Source organism: Pezoporus flaviventris, unplaced genomic scaffold (assembly GCF_033815535.1).
Source record: "Pezoporus flaviventris isolate CSIRO_AGI_PZ_B2104156 unplaced genomic scaffold, CSIRO_AGI_Pfla_v1 ptg000007l, whole genome shotgun sequence".
Taxonomy (NCBI): domain Eukaryota; kingdom Metazoa; phylum Chordata; class Aves; order Psittaciformes; family Psittacidae; genus Pezoporus; species Pezoporus flaviventris.
Window position 1 is genome coordinate 1,942,628 of NW_026892555.1, and position 17,451 is coordinate 1,960,078.

The 17,451-nt window shown below is 46.5% G+C and overlaps 1 protein-coding gene across 7 annotated transcripts in view; it reads left to right on the plus strand.

The window, feature by feature from the left end:
* Window positions 1-17,451, plus strand: part of TSNARE1 (t-SNARE domain containing 1) — a 491,630-nt gene that overhangs the window by 36,127 nt on the left and 438,052 nt on the right. Inside the window, exon 1 of one of the 7 annotated variants that reach the window (XM_061447621.1) lies at window positions 9,213-9,370. The exons of the other annotated variants lie outside the window; for them this stretch is intronic. The gene's annotated coding sequence lies outside the window, so the exon portion shown is untranslated. Of the gene's footprint in view, window positions 1-9,212; window positions 9,371-17,451 lie in introns of those variants that run through there. 7 annotated transcript variants of the gene reach the window in all.

Below are 17,451 nucleotides of genomic sequence, written 5' to 3' on the forward strand. Positions count from 1 at the left end.
TTTTTCCATATAAAGCAGATGCTCCACTGGTCCACTAAACTGAAGGCTCCTGCGTCATCAGCCAGGTTTCCTCCAACCCTATAGACAGCACGTCTGCACTGATCCTCTGAAAACAAGATACTAGAGTGGGAAAAGAGTCTTTCTGTGATAGACAGCAGATCGTGACCTTTTATCCTTGCTGGTGTTGGTGTTGATGCCACTGATGATCTGAGAGCCTTTGAAAATCATCTCCCTGATCTCCTGAGACCTTGTGGTTAACATTTAGGTCTGTGTCTTTGGGATGTTGTAAGTGAAAAGGTTTAGTTATTCACAATTACAACAGTGTGGAATAGGAAAGCATCTATTTTTTATAATGTGTCCCTATAAAATGTATATAATGTGTGTCTATATATGTTATTTATATGAATATATTATTAATATATAATATATAAAATATATAATATTACAGCCTTTTTGCATTGACAGGTTAAAGTAACTTGCCTGAAATAGAGCAGCACTAAATCAAACTAATTTTTGCTATTTCCTACCCATTTTGAGCCCAATTTAGACCTCTTAGTTCCAACTTTGCTCTGAGCCGACCAAAGCTCTGGATCCCCAGTGAGCAAGTTCTGGGTGAGAGTTAGTTATTGCAGCTCACTTAGATACAAGTGTGAGAGGCTTTAGAGACAGAGGCAAGTGTACACCGACAGCCTTGTGAACAGAAGGATTTGGCTTTCTGGTTTATTTCTGCTGAAACTGGGGGTCATTTTGTAATAAACAGCATCTCCTGTTGTCAGTTTGTAAAGGAAAAGGTGGTTCATTTCTTGACTGGAGTACAGAGTACGCCAGTTTTCGGCTGACAGCTCAGATGTAGGTAAGCGCTCAAAAGGTGTCATTTACTACTCTATGTATTTGTCATCAGTAATATTCTTGCTTTCTCAGTTTGTTCTTTAAATAGAATCATGCAATGGTTTTGGTTGGAGAGGACCCTAAAGCTCATCCAGCTCCAACACCCTGCCACAGTGGGGGACACCTTCTGCTGGAGCAGCTTGCTCCAAGCCCCTGTGTCCAACCTGGCCTTGAACACTGCCAGGGATGGGGCAGCCACAGCTTCTCTGGGCACCCTGTGCCAGCACCTCAGCACCCTCTCAGGGAAGAGCTTCTGCCTAAGAGCTCATCTCAGTCTCCCCTCTGGCAGGTTAAAGCCATTCCCCTTGGCCTGTCCCTACAGGCCCTTATAAAAAGTCCCTCTCAAGATTTCTTGTGGGTCCCCTTTATGTACTGGAAGCTGCTCTCCTCAAGTCATAGAATCATAGAATAGTTAGGGTTGGAAAGGACCTTAAGATCTTCTAGTTCCAAGTCCAGGGCAGCGAGCTTGCTGTGCACCCTCCTTGCTGCCCTAAGCATCTTGAACTCTACCATCTCATGGTCACTGCAACCAAGGCTGCTCTTGAGCTTCACATTCCCTGTCAAACCCTCCTTGGTGAGAGCAAGGTCCAGCATAGCATCTCTCCTTGTTAGCTCTATAACACAGTTGTGTGTTTGTCTTTACATTAACCTTATGTAGACCCACATCCACATACGTCTCATCTACCAATTCTGCTTTACTTATGTGGCAAGAATGAAAGCACCTAATGGTTGGAAGCTTTGACAACTTGAAGTAAAAGCCTTCTATAAATCAGTATTTGGTAGTCTTCAGTTCCCTATATAAAGGTACATAGCTACTCCATCTCCCCCTCCTGCTGCTTCATCACTATGTCCTTGGGTTGTTAAGTCCTTGGTAAACCTCCTCCTTGGGTTTCCTCTGTCAATCCTGCAGGCTCTAACAGGCTTCTAAATCTTGCAATTTGGTATAGAAAATATCTTCTATATTTCCTTGTTTGTCACTCGTAAGAGAGTCATTTGTATTTGACCAGCTTTGCATAGCTCTCTGCACATAGTTCTTATTTTAGAATCATAGAATTTTATAGAATCATTGAATTTTATCCCTTCCACAGCTCCCTAAATGTATATAGAATATTCTAAAAAGCTTTTCCCATGCAAGGATAAACTTCTTCAACCTGTTGTGAAGTGATACCTCATTTTTATCATAGCGCCAGCATTTAAATGCACAGTCAACATACCCTGCAGCTTAGCATGCTGCTTCCAGAGGCGTTGCCATAACTGTTCCCATTTCTCCTCCTTGATTATAAGGTGTGTGAGAACATCTGGTTGCCTGTAACTTCTCCCACATCGGAGCAAACCTGCTGTTGGCAAATACAGCAACCCCAGCTCGAGTGATGTGCACTGATTTACCCAGTGCTTTTAGCTTTGATAATGGGATTTAACTGCATCCGCACTTCTGTAGGCATCTGAATTACAGCCCAAAGTGTTACTTCTTTTTCTCCCCATCTCTTTCTAGGATTGCTGCTTTTTCTGGGATTTCATTGGGAAAAAGAATGCCTTTCTTCCTACTCAAAAACCAGAGCTGTGTCTGGTGCTGGGAGCCTTTTACAAACACCATGCAGTGCTGCTGCTGGGAGCAGCCTCCCATAGCAACCTTCAGCTTCCAAGCTAAAATCACATCACCCCGTATGACAGTTTTATTATTAGACTGGCATGTGAACCCTTTGGAAGCAGGCTAGGTGGCAGGGAAAAAGTTTCCCTAGATTCTGTCTTAAGTTTGGTGGTTTTTTTTATATGCTTTATGAGGTTTTGAATCACTTTTGGGCTTGATTTTGTTCATTTTTGTTTCTTTATAAATAAAAGTTCTTTCTCAGGTAGAATAAATAGATAGAAAAGTGAGAGACAAGAGATGCCATTCTAGGTAAGGCAGAAGATCTCTGCCTTGAGGTATGACACGTGGTTGTGGCCATCCCTGTAGTAGTTGCATAGAATCATAAAAGCATGGAATGGTTTGGATTGGAAGGGACCTTCAAAGCTCATCCAGTCCAACCTCCCTGCAATGAGAATGAGCATCTTCTATTAGAAGATGCCCAGAAGATGGTGTTCTTTGCCACTATACATGGACAGGAGTTGGACTCAGGTGGTGCTTTTTTGGGCTTTGTATTATTGCAGCAGCGCTGGGGAGCTCCAAAGGGTCAGGGTCCTTCTTGCCCAAGGACTGAGCCCGAGTTTGAAGGGATCCCAGCATCAATCTGGATTGCACAGCATCCATCTGGTAGTTATCAGGTAGCTTTTGCAGACATGGAGATGGATGGTGCAACATGCTCTGCATGGTATCTTCGACTTCCCATCCTTGGATAGATGGTGCAGGTCAGTCAAGGGATTTGAGTCTGTTGGTCAAAGTCTATCTAAACCACATGGTGGTGGGGTTCTGCAGTAGCTGTTGTGCTGTCACAATCCCTGTGGAGATTTGAGTTGGCAAATCGAGTGTTTTTGGGGTTAGGAAGTTATATTTTCATCACTTTGAGCTGCATGGGGCTGATGAGCTTGGTTCAAGTGGGTCTGCATTATGCTGCTGAGAGTTGCTAGGGGGGGCTCTCCTTTGCTGTCATGGTGGGGGTTATTCTAGCCCTCACCCATCGACGCTCAACATAAATCAAGACTGCCCTCACTTGTGCCATTCCTGCTGTCCAGCCTCTCTGCAGACTCGTGTCACCCTTCCGTGCTGACTTTGCTTCCTTAAAGCTTCTGTTGATGAAGGGAGCACTTGAAAGGTGAATGAAGGTCCTGAGACTTGTGAGAGCAGCTGTGGAACCCAACTGGGCTGCTGCAGATCCAGTCTGAGATAAAGCTGTTCATGAGCTTTTCATTGAGCTTGGCATTGCTGATCTGATGGACTCTTCATCCTCGGTAGAAAACCGATTGTAACTGCTGCTTGCAGTCTTCAGCCACTCGTGTGGACATTTGTGGCTCACTCTGAGCTGGTGGCTGCTGGGGGTTCTCTGGATGCAAGGGCAAGAGAGACAAAATACCTTGTGCTGTTGATGATACCAACTTACATCAACTTGCTTGATCCTATTTCACTGGGGCAGTGATAGTCCTGTCCATACTTGAGAGCCCCCAAGTCCATTGCAGGAGCAGCATCCTTCCTGCTTGCTACTAGAGCTTCGGATCTCTCTTCCCAAGCTTTCCTAGAGAGGAAGCAACCTTGGTGAGTTATTTTTGGGAGGAGAAGAGGGGGTGGCTTTCTGTACTGGCTGTAAGCAAGCAGACAGCCAGACTCAGACCTTGGGAAAGCTATGAAGATAGAGAAAAGGTTTTGGAGCCTGTGTAAGGAGCTGCTTTGCTTTATCTGTGATCCCCTCCAAAGCTTTTCTAACAGGCTCTGTGTCTCCATCCTCTCTTTAAGTACTGTTCCTCTCCATCCCTTTGCACTTTAGAGAGCAGTAAGAAGTGACTCATTGCACAGCCTGCGAGGGAACATTAATCAATAAATGCATTTAAGAAGAAAAAACTAAACCAGAGTTCTTCTGTCTGGGGCACAGTGATGCTTTTGCTGTCTTGAACTCTGAAAGAATAAGTTAGACTGCTTCTTTTTATTGGCTTTTAATTAACTGAGTGATAGGACTTTGTTGGGACTAGAGCTGCTTGTTTTGTAGATCTGCTTTTAGTTTGGTTGAAACATGAAATTGCAGATCAGAGGAGGTGATCCTGCCCCTCTGCTCTGCTCTGCTCTTTTGAGACCTCACTTGGAGTATTGTGTGCAATTCTGGTGTCCTCAACATAAGGACATGGAACTGTTGGAACAAGTCCAGAGGAGGCCACAAGGATGCTCAGGGACTGGAGCACCTTCCATATAAAGACAGGCTGAGAAAGTTGGGGCTGTTGAGCCTGGAGAAGAGAAGCTGAGTGGAGACCTCAGAGCAGCTTCCTGTGTCTGAAGGGGGCTACAAGGATGCTGGAGAGGGACTCTTCATTAGGGACTGTAGTGATAGGATAGGAAGAGCCTTGGGTGGCATGGTCTAGTGTGAGGTGTCCCTGCCCATGGTAGGGGTTTGAAACTAGATGATCTTAAGGTCCTTTCCAATCCCAACCATTCTGTGATTCTGTAACAGTGCAAATCTCACAAATATTTCCCTTCCTCGCCTTTCAACCCTTGATGCTGGCAGCATCCCATGGGGAGGACGAGCAGTGATGCTTTCTGGGCATCCTTGGCACTGATTGTGGTGAAGCCCTGTCTTTTAAGGCTCTTGTGATGTCTTGGAGGTTGATGGGAACATCTTCCTTTCGGAGGAGCTCTGCTTCTCTGCCAAGTCTCTGAATTCAGTGTGTTTATTAAGCTTTCTTCCTTGGCTCCTCTGATGGAAGGAACCAATTTTTCCTTCTCCAGTAATAAAAGAACCACAAATACCTGCAGTTCTAATAATAGACCTTGTGCATCCCTGGTCTTCCTTCTGCATCTGCTGTTCTGGCTGGAATCTCTCTGGATAAGAGCAGGATGAGAGGGTGCATATGTATTTATAGAATTCATGCAATGGATGAATTTATATTGAAATTATTTATAGAATTTATAAAAATACATGATTTATCTAATTCCTGCAATGCATGGATTTTGCAGTACATAGGAACAGGAGGGGCTGTTGGCTGCGGCTGTTGGTGAAAACTGGGAATGACACTTAATATTATAGAATCATGGAATGGTTTGGTGTTGGAAGGGACCTTAAAGCTCATCCAGTTCCCACCCTTGCCACAGGCAGGGACACCTTCCACTAGAGCAGGTTGCTCCCAGCCCCATCCAACCTGGCCTTGAACACTGCCAGGGATGGGGCAGCTACAGCCTCTCTGGGCAACCATTTCCAGGGTCATTTGAAGGTGGTTCTTCATTTTTAAGGTTCTCCTTGAATTCCAAGGCTTGTTAGTGCTCTGCTTCTCCTCCATAAGTCTCTTCTTGTTTAAATACAGGAAGGCAATGTTTTCAAAGGGAGGGAAGAGGGTGAGAAAGAAGTGTGGGTGCTCCTCTGAGATCGAGCCGAGCCGTTTTTATCTTGTTATATATCATTTTTGCTTAATGCTGTTATATTATTTCAGCTGTGCTTGGTTTTCAGAGTCGATGCAGATATGAAGTTGCTATAACAACATGATGATTCATATAATGCTAGCAACAATCTGCTGGGATTTATTTTTCTATCATGACGACTTAGGTGTTTTTGGTGGGGATTTCTGTCTATTTTCAGATAGACCCGCACCATTAGCTTTCTGCAGTGGTTTGCTTTGGGCTCCAAGGCAGTAACACCTGGACTTATGTAAGATCTGGAAATCTCAAAGCACTTTACAGGGGGCAGTGCTGTTGTGTCAGATTCAGGATGGGAGGTGAAGGCACCGGGATGCGGGACTGGCCCAAGCAACTTCTGCATGCCAAGCATGAAGCTGCCGCATCTGGTACCTTGTACCTGTGGTTAAGGTGGTTCTCTAGCTCATTGCTTCTTGCAGGGGTAGAGCTGATAAACTGAATAGTGATAGCACAAGGGGGAATGGCTTTAACCTCTCAGAGGGGAGATTAAGATGAGGTCTTAGGCAGAAGCTCTTCTCTGTGAGGGTGCTGAGCCACTGGCACAGGGTGCCCAGAGAAGCTGTGGCTGCCCCATCCCTGGCAGTGTTGAAGGCCAGGTTGGACACAGGGGCTTGGAGCAAGCTGCTCTAGTGGAAGGTGTCCCTGCCCATGGCAGGGGGTTGGAACTGGATGAGCTTTAAGGTCCCTTCCAACCCAAACTAGTCTGGGGTTCTGTGGATTTCTCCTGGATACGTATTGTCAAGCTCTTTGTTACCACCTAAATTTTCTCTGAACTCACTGGGGCTTTATGGGATGGATCCAGAGGACTAGACTAATAAATCTGTTCCTTTTTTAAAAAAAAATAAATCTAATTTCTTAAATTGCAGTCTGCAGTAAAAAAATACTTTTCTGGGGGGTCTTTTACTAGGAAAATTGCCCAGAATTAGGGATAACTGATTTCTCTGTGGGAGAAGGCAGATTATATAGAAATATCTATTCCATGCCAGTTTTAAGCTGCAAAGAGCAGTCGTGATGAGAAATGTTTTAAGGTACCTCCAGACACTTTGTCAGCTTCTCAGTTCTCATCTGAAAGTGAAGCAGTGGCAATAAATGCCTTCAGAACCCTGAAGCCTCACACCGAGAGCTCTCTCCTCCTCTTGTCTCTTTGATGCCTAAACATTGAGCATTTCAGGTAACACATCAGCAAATGGAGCAATGTACCCTGGCTCCTGTCTTGGAATTTGGCATTTTCTAGAGTTAAAGATGAGACTGAGTTATTTCTTTTTGGAAATGAAACCTTTTGCTTTCCTGCTGACAATTTTAGGATTACTCGATGGGTGTGTGATTGGTTGGTTGTTTTTTTTCACCCAGATAGAACTGCAGCAGGTTGCTCCAAACCCCATCCAACCTGGCCTTGAACACTGCCAGGGATGCAGCATTTAAAACATCTCTGGGCACCTGTGCCAGTACCTCAGCACCCTCACAGGGAAGAACTTCTTCCTTATCTCCAACCTGAACTTCCCCTGTTTCAGTTTTAACCCGTTACCCCTTGTCCTGTCACTACAGTCCCTAATGAAGAGCCCCTCTCCAGCATCCTTGTAGCCCCCTTCAGACACTGGAAGCTGCTCTGAGGTCTCCACGCAGCTTCTCTTCTCCAGGCTGAACAGCCCCAACTTTCTCAGCCTGTCTCCATATGGGAGGTGCTTCAGCCCCTGAGCATTCTCATGGCCTCCTCTGGTCTTGTTCCAACAGCTCCGTGTCCTTTTTATGTTGAGGACACCAGAACTGCACACAATGCTCCAGGTGAGGTCTCACAAGAGCAGAGTAGAGGGGCAGGATCACCTCCTTGGACCTGCTGGTCATGCTCCTTTTGATGCAGCCCAGGATATAGTTGGCTTTCTGGGCTGCGAGCACATCCCCATGCTGACCTGGAATCTATCCAGATCTGCAATGTGCTTTTGTCCAGTTGCATGTTGAGCTGGCACCCCTTTATCTTGCCCAACAACTGGAATGCAGTTGATCCTGTTTAAAGCTCTGGGCTTTCTATCCTGTCTAATTGTGTTAAATTGCATTTGCATCCTAAAGAGAGTGACAGGAAGAGGATGTTGGAGCCTAATATGCATTTTTAAGTTCATAAATGCTGTCAGTGGAGTCTAGTCATCAGATAAGTGACTCTGAAGGCCTTTCTGAAATGCATTGATATCTTTGTGTATGAGAGTCATTTTGCCATGTTCAATCTCCAGATCCATGTTTTATTACTGTATTTAGAGGTAAGGAGGGAGTGAGAAAACAGCTGGTATTGGAAATGTACCATGGGGGCTGCAGCATCTGTACCCATCAAGTGAACTTTGCAGTGTTGCAGGGGCTCAATTCTGACATCTGGTATTGCCACTGGTGCAGGGCTGTTGCACAGTAAGAAATCTGGCTTCACGTCTGTCTTTGTGCATCAGAGGAAACATCTCCAGGTGCCTCTGTGCATGTGCATTACCGATCATAGGATGGTTTGGAAGGGAACTTAAAGCTCATCCAGTTCCAAGCCCCTGTGTCCAAGCTGGCCTTGAACACTGCCAGGGATGGGGCAGCCACAGCTTCTCTGGGCACCCTGTGCTAGCGCCTCAGCATCCACTCCATTCTTTCAGCAGTCAGATATTTGGGCACCACAACAAAAATGAAGTCAAACCAGAGACAATGATAAATATACGCCAGCAGATTCAAGCTTCTTCTGGAGATGTGTTCCACAAGCTCAAAGCTTGTGAAGCAGGCAAGCCAGCATAGTATGTGAGATACTGCAGGCATCACTAAGAGATGTCGTCTTCGCTTTGTTCCTAGGTGTAGTTCTTACACCTCAACCACATTGATCCATGCAGCAAAGTGCATACTTCTCCTTCCATGACCTCCTTTGCACATGGGATGAGGACCTTCATGGTTGGCTTGGTGGTTTCTTGAATACTGTGATGGAATGGAGGAAACCTCCATCTGTTCACCACAGCTGGGACAGTCATGGTATTTTAGCTTCTGCTTCTTGGTACTGTTGTTGCCTCTTGTCTGTGTTTTCTCATGGGCATGTTACAGGGCTGGTGTTGGTTAGTGTGATACTGATGGCCTGGGACAGAAGACAGTGTCTCACCCAGCTCCTTGGGTGTATCTGTGCATCTCTGTAACGGGTAGAAGATGACTCTCCCTCTGAGTCATGCAATTCCTCTTTCCTTCTATGGGCTGGTAAAATCCAGGGGCAGGGAGGGAAGAAATGGAAAGTGCCTCTGTGTTTCCAGAGAAGAAGCACCCCCTCCTCCGTGGCAGTTAGTTTTGCAGCAGTTTCAGCCTGAAAATATGCATCGAGTGCAGGCAGCTGTGTCTGCTAAGCCAGGAGGTGGCTGAGATGCCATCACTTCTCTCGCTGTGGTCCTGATAGCCTGATGAGCCATGAAGGAATTGTCAACCACATGGATGAGGGAGGTAAGCTGGACCAAAATCAGCTGGGGTTTGCAGCAAGACCTTGGGAATTACTTGGCTTGCTGTACTGGTGCCTTGGCGTTGAATAGGGTTTTCACAATGCCTTCAGGGCTCTGAGTCAGCATCTGATCCTCCCTCTTATAGAACTGCTCATTCTCAGCTAGAGCTGCAGAGTCCTATGGCCAGATGTAGCATGGGTATCAGTGTTTTGCCCTGGTATAGTAGTGCAGTGTCACATCTTTGCCCAAAACCTCTCTGTAGGATGAGCGGTTGGTGTGCATGGTGGATGAAGGTGCTTTCACAAATGGTTCTCAGAAGCTTCTTCTACTTCGGGCTGCCCAACTTCGTGAGATGTCGTGGTGGTGTAACCCCCAAATTTTGTGTTTGTTCTCACCTTCTGCTTGAGGTTTTTACAGAGGTTGGTTCAGTTTGTCTCCTGGCTCCTAGTTTTACTGCTCTTGTGTCAGTGGTGGCAAAGCCAGAACATGGATGAGACCTTTAGCGGTGGTTTGTGAGAAAATACTCATGGTAGCCCTTTGCTGCTATAGAATATTGGGAAACCTGTGTTCTCCTGGTTCTCCCATGTACTGAAGGATGTCTGTCCTCTATGTGCATGGAGGACACAGTGCTCTAAAGGCACCTTGCTGTGTCTCAAGCAACAGATCGTCTGCTGGAACAGGCATGGCGGTGGAGCTGGAGCCCTGCTTGGAAGCCTGGTAAGAGGAGAGTGATGCTCTTGCTGCTGCAAATGCAGCTTCCCATGAGCACGTTCAGCTGTTGGGAGCCTCTTGACATGACATGGGGAGGGAATGTCTCTTGGCATTCCGTGTGATGAATGCAGGGAGGGAGGCGAGGATGGGTGTATGTTTTAATGTGAGTTCTGTATGATGGAAGATGCTTCTGAGCCCATTGTGCTCATTTCAAAGGCTCTTTGGTATTGTGGTTAGCTTGGTGGAATAACTCAGTGGGTTGATGGGGGAATAAGCCAGCAAAGCAGGAATCTGGGGAACAGTCAAACCAACTATGGGGACATAAATTGCCTGCACAGCCTGTCTGTAACCACCTGCATGTCTTCCTTGATGCTTCTTAAAGAAGTGGTAAGTGGTCCATCCCTGGCAGTGTTCAATAGAACCTTGGGTGACATGGTCTAGTGTGAGGCATCCCTGCCCATGGCAGGGGGTTTGAACTGGATGATCTTGAGGTCCTTTCCAACCCAAACCATTCTGTGATTCTATGCTGTTTGTACCACTAGGAAAGAGGTTCTGAGCCTGCATCTTCAGGTTTTTGGACTGTAGTTACTGGATTGTAAAGGTCCAGCTCTCTGCCTCAGCCGTCTTCCACTGGTTCCATGGGCTAATTCATCCTCTTCAAGAAACAGAGTCGATATCATTGCAGCAAGAACTGTCCTGAGCTGTTTTCATGGCATGGCATACGGGAAGGCATGGAGAATCCCCAGAAAGGCAGTTGAGTAATGGCAGGTGATGGGTCCAGATGCAGCAGAGAGGGCCAGTTTTCCTCTTCTCCAATTTCCATCCAACTTAGCCTTGATAACATTAAAAATTCAAGTGAGTTCTTTGTAAAAGCTTTTGCTTGCTTAAAAGAGGGAGCTGATTGCAATCCACTGGCACTATTTCGAGCTGGGAGCAATGTGGCATTGATACAGGCAGTTGCACCCTGCAATGTGTACAGGGCCATGCACAAAGATGCGAGGTGGCCCAGCAGTGAGATGCGAACACTGGAGTGAGGAAGCTTGGGTTAATCTTTCCACGTCATTGCTAGTAGAGGTGTACAGTATCTTGAACTGTTGATTTGTCTTGGTACTGTCCTGATTTCTCCCCAAAAGGCTCTTTAGGTTTTGGGGATACGAAGTACATTGGGTTGTGTGGCAGCTAGGTGACGTTCCTGGACAACCCACCAGCAAACTCGTAGATAGGACCCGTGTTGGACCCTGTACAAGTGAGCTGCAATCTGTGCCCCCACCTCACGATTTTTGTTGGTTTCTCAGTAATAAACATTGTGTTTGCGTGCTTGGATGGCATTTTCCATTCAAAAAGGGAGGGGAGGAATGAATGTGTCACCCACACCCATGGTGCTGGGAGTGTAACTCAGGAGGATTACTCATAGAACTGCAACCTCGTTATCCAACTATAAATGATTTTTGTTCCACCAATATCCTCGGTCTGGCCACAGTCCTGAAATGAATCTCACCTAAAGAGTCAGTAACATTTTCTCTATCTTTACAGGCAGACACAATTTAGTTTAATGGCACTTCAGACAAAGAAGAAACAGGAAAGAGAAAAGAAAGGAAAGCCTAAAGTATACTATTTAAGAGGGTGTGTTCAGTCTGCATGTTGTAAGAGGATGTCTCCATCCCAGTTCCAAGCAGATGATGAAAGTCCTGGATGGATTGGCATGATGTTATCATTGTAGTGTGTATCAGTATACAGGGGTTGGATCCATTGTGTCTTCATTAGAACTGCTCTGCCTTCTGCCAGCTGAAGCTTTGGTGTGCAGTTCTGCCGGCCTCCTTGCCTTTTGCATTGAAACTTAATGTATTTCTGTGTCATCTCCCACACCAGGTTTTCCTTCTCTGAATCCTTGCCATCACCATGAATGGCTGACATTACCCTTGGGCATGCTTGTCCTGCTGGAATCATAGAATCACAGAATGGTTTGGGTTGGAAAGGACCTTAAGATCATCCAGTGAGGGACACCTCACACTAAACCATGTCATCTGAGGCTCTGTCCAATCTGGCCTTGAACACTGACAGGGATGGAGAATTCACAACTTCTCTGGGCAGCCCATTCCAGTGCCTCACTACTGTCACAGTAAAGAACTTCCTCCTTAGATCTAACCTGAACTTCCCCTGTTTCAGTTTGAGCCCATCACCCCCTGTCCTGTCACTACAGTCCCTAATGAAGAGTCCCTCTCCAGCATCCTTGTAGCCCCCTTCAGACACTGGAAGCTGCTCTGAGGTCTCCACACAGCTTGTCTTCTCCAGGCTGAACAGCCCCAGTGTTCTCAGCCTGTCTCCATACAGGAGGTGCTCCAGCCCTGATCATCCTCATGGCCTCCTCTGGACTTGCTCCAACAGCTCCATGTCCTTCTTATGTTGAGGACACCAGAACTGCACACAGTGCTGCAAGTGCTGCAGGTCGGAGCGGAGCAGTGGAGGGGACTGGCAGGATGCTTTTCACAACGTTTGCTTTCTAGATGGATCTCCCCTCTCCAAGTCTGCTGTTTTGCTCTGCTGGGGAAAACACAGCTGCCCTGGGGTTTGTTTTGCATGCACAGGCGTAGGTGGAGCAGATTGGAGAAGGCACCTGGGTGACTGGTGAGCTGGGCGGCTGAGGTGGTTTCCTCCTGTAAACATCTCAGGAGGAGGGTAGCAGATGGGATCTGGGGATACTGTGTCCTCATGGGCACTGGTAGGATTGTTTGGTCTTCATGCTTGGGAGATCCCCTGTGAGGCTTTTTGGTCTTTGCTCCTGGGTTTCTTTCTCCTGATGGAGAATCACCTGGATTTTAGGTGCTCTTAGGAATATGCTGCAGTAGACAGGGATATCGTGAGCCTGTGATGCTTGAAATCCAGGCCTAAGTGCATCTCCTGCTGATGGTAAGATTCAGAAGCCCAGGGGTTATGAATCCCAAACTGGTTTAGGTTGGAAGGGACCTTAAAACTCATCCAGTTCCAACCCCTGCCGTGGGCTGGGTCACCTTCCACTAGAGCAGCTTGCTCCAAGCCCTTGTGTCCAACCTGGCCTTGAGCACTGCCAGGGATGGAGCGTTCACAGCTTCCTTGGGCAACCCATTCCAGTGCCTCACCACCCTCACAGTAAAGAATTTCTTCCTTATATCTAACCTGAACTTCCCCTATTTCATTTGAACCCATCACCCCCTGTCCTATTGCTACAGTCGCTGATGAAGAGTCCCTCTCCAGCATCCTTGTAGCCCCCTTTAGACACTGGAAGCTGCTCTGAGGTCTCCACGCAGCTTCTCTTCTCCAGGCTGAACAGCCCCAACTTTCTTGTCCTGTAAGTGTCTCTTCCATGCTCTTCATCATACTCTTCATATATTTCTTTTCCTGGAGCAGAAGAGGCTGGCAGCTGGAGTCACAAATTCCCAAGCTCTCAACCCCTGTTGCTTCTTATCCTTTCTATAGTAAGGGTGTGAAGGAGAGGTTCTTTAGGCTGCCCAGCAGATAAAGCATCCTTATCACCAGTACAGTGATGGTGTTGTTCAACAAGAAGTTGGAACTCTGGTGTCCTAGGCAATGCAAGGCAAACTGTCAGGCAGCACATCACTTTCCTCTGCCTGTTAATCATAGAAATGCAGAATGGTTTGGGTTGGAAAGGACCTTAAGGTCATCCAGTTCCAATCCTTAATCTCTAAGAAGGTCATGACATTCATCCTGTCCGCTGCTAGCTATGGTTGGAGGCTTTATAACACTTCAGTTTGCCTCATGGGCTAGTGTTTTCTTGTCAAGATGGCATGAGAGTGCTGCTGGCGATGTCCCATGTGCAGGATGCTAAAGGATGAGGTGGTTTGCTACTCATCTGCTGATGAAGATTCTGGTAAACAACTGGGGATGGAGGAGGAGAATAGAGCTGAGTTGCTGATGGTGATTTTCATAGATTAAATGGGCAGGTGGTTGGGAATTACATCCTGTAGCTGTAACAACTCAATGAGATCAATGTATACAAAACACCTCACACAATTTGATCCAAATCTTGATTAAACCTCTAGGCTGCTTGTCGCCAGCCTGCTCACTAACACCTATATTTATTGTGCTCCCTTTTGACGTTTCTTGCAGCCAGCAACAGGAAGCTGCTGATAGAGGAAGGGCAAAGCTGCTGTCACAGTGTGCAATTGGCTTGGTACATTCCCGCAGAGGTCACCAAAGGCTGGGATTGCTGCTCCGGGCAGATACAAATCATTGCTGCAATTTTAGCTCTCAGTTTTTGTAGCTGGGAAAATTGCATCCATTTTTTTTTGGGAGCTTTATATATAAAGAATATGTATAGGAAATCTATAGGATTATATAGGAAATGTTTATTAATACCTAAACAATACTATTATACTAAGCATACAGTGACCAGAGCAGCATAGGAGCTAAATGCAGTGTGTGAAGAAGAGCTTCCTCGTTGGCATTAATTGAGTAAAGCAAGTCGGTGCATTAATTAAAAGTCCTTCTGTGGTAACAGAGTGATGAATGGACACTGCATTTTCTTTGTAACAGAGAAAATTAGGAACTACTGCACCCTTAATAGCTGTTGCAAGGTAGATGGATATGTTAAGGAGTCTGCAATTTATCTGGCTGATGCTCATCTTATAGAATCATAGAATCACAGAATAGTTTGGGTTGGAAAGGACCTTAAAAATCATGCAGTTCCAAACCCCTGCCATGGACAGGGACACCTCACACTAGAGCAGGTTGCTCCAAGTCCCTGTGTCCAACCTGGCATTGAACGCTGCCAGGGATGGGACAGCCTCAGCTTCTCTGGGCACCCTGTGCCAGCACCTCAGCATCCTCATACATGTGAAGTTCTTGATTCAGCAGACCTCTTCATGGTCTCTCAAATATGATATAAACTGAAGTGTTTAACTGGATTGTGGCTGGATTGTTCTCCCCCATTAGGTTCAGGATATTAAAGAAGACTGGACAGTGAAGTAAATGATTCCCCTTTCCAATTGCAGGTTTTAATTTGTTGATGTTTGCAGGTATCTTGCAACCAATTATAACCCTCAACTTTTGCACCTCTGCTCACGTGGAAATCTTATAACCCTGTAGCACTTCAGAGGTTTATATCCCCTTTCTTCTAACAAGGATATTGTGTTCCCACACTCAGCAGTGATGTTTTGAGGAATCAATGCTTCCTTTTGTACCTGTTCGTACAGCCCAGCTCAGAGGCTGCAGGTTATTGCTGGATGACACACTTCATGGCACTGATGGTGTCTGTATCCTTACCTGTGACAGTGAAATAGTTTTCTTCCCATTTCTAATCAGGTGTGCCACTTTTCCCTCTAGATTAGAAGAAGGTCTTGTCTGAGCAAGGTGAGGGTGGTGAGGCACTGGAATGGGTTGCCCAGGGAGGTTGTGAATGCTCCATCCCTGGCAGTGTTCAAGGCCAGGTTGGACAAAGCCTTGGGTGAGATGTTTTAGTGTGAGGTGTCCCTGCCCATGGCAAGGGAGTTGGAACTGGATGATCTTAAGGTCCTTCCCAACCCTAACTATTCTATGATTCTATGATTCTATTCTATGATTCTAATAGGACTTAGGAAGTATATGGTAAAAGCATCTCTGAATGAGAAGTCATCTGCCCATGGGAGGATGGGGCTTGGATGCAGAGTTATTTGCAAGGATGAAAATAACATTTTGCCCTTGAGAAATGCTTTTCTTTTAACCTGGCTTTCATCTGTAGGAGTTTCACCCTCCTTTCAACTGAACTGATCTGGGAAAAGGGAGAGCTGGTTTATGAAGGTTTTGATGGGGAGGATGGGGAAGGAGTCCCTGTGTGTCTTGCCTTAGCTTCACTCATGAGGAGAGCGACCTTATTCAAGAGCAGACTCAGAGCTTAGGCCGTATTTTCATGCTCTCCCTGTGTTGTCTTTGTGCTCGTCTTTTGATGGTTTCACGTCTTTGATCTCTAGAGCTAGCTATGTACAGAAGATTAGGGATGCTGGGGAGGGACTCTTCATTAGGGACTGTAGTGATAGGGCAAGGAGTAATGGGTTCAAACTGAAACAGGGGAAGTTTAGATTGGATCTAAGGCATAAGTTCTTTACTGTGAGGGTGGTGAGGCACTGGAATGGGCTGCCCAACGAAGCTGTGAATGCTCCATCCCTTGGCAGTGTTCAAGGCCAGCTTGGACAGAGCCTTGGGTGACATGGTCTAATGTGAGGTGTCCCTGCTCATGGCAGGGGTTTGGAACTGGATGATCTTAAGGTCCTTTCCAACCCAAACTATTCTATGATTCTATGAGGAGAGTGGCAGTGTTTTGAAACCCAGGTGCTTAAAGATGCCATACAGACCTAGAATCATAGAATAGTTCAAGTTGGAAGGGACCTTCAAAGCTCATCCAGTCCAACCTGCCTGCCTTGGGCAGGGACACCTTCCGCTAGACCAGGTTGCTCAGAGCCCTGTCCAGCCTGGCCTTGAGCACTGCCAGGGATGGGGCATGAGCCACCTCTCTTAGCAACCTCATCCAGTGTTTTAAGTCTTTTTTAGTTTAGAACCATTGCCCTTTGTCCTGCCTTGGCCCTACTAAAAAGTCTGCCCCCAGATTCCCTAAAATCATTGAGAACCGTATTGTTCTACATGAACTTCATGTTCCTTCTCTTGGAAACTCTTGCCAGAGTAAATAAAGCCTTGTTGGTCCCCTTGTGCAGTGTGAAGGGCAAGCAGGGAAGTGCTAGCCCCATGCCATGCAGGTGGGATGTGCGTGCATCCCTTGGATGCTCACTGGTCCACTCCCAGGGCACTTGGTATCTGTTTCAGCAGCAGCTCTGTTCTTGGGTAGAACAGCCAAAGCCAAGCTCCATTGGCTTTTCCTGGGACTGTTCTTCTTCCCTCCCTCCCATCTGCTTTATCTCCACTTGGAGGTGTAGGGAGCTGCTGTGGATTTACATGACTCCTCCATGGTGTCCCTTGAGACGGCAGCTCTGCTTCATTCTCCCTGTACACTGCAAGGCTCATGTATGGGGAGAGAGCAGAGCTTTGTGTAATGTTCATCAATGGGATGGGTGCCCCTTTTGATACAGGTGATGTTTCCCTCAACATCACTGCTTGTTGCCCCTGGATCTGCTTGCAGTAGTACTGGCTAAAGAGCATTAGTCGTGTTACTGCTGTCCTCAGTAGTCCCCCAGCACCGTGTTTGGCTGGAGGTAGCATAAATTGTCCTCCTACAAGGATCTGAGCTGAAAGCGAGAGGATTTGGCTTTCACTGTACGAGACAGTCATGCCTTAAACCAAATCTTGCTAAAGGCATCTTTTCTTAGCTTTATAGCTTTGCCTTTCCATCTCTTGCTTTGACATGCAGCTTCTTGTGTGGCAGATAGGACCAGCAGCCTTTGGGAGCTGCCA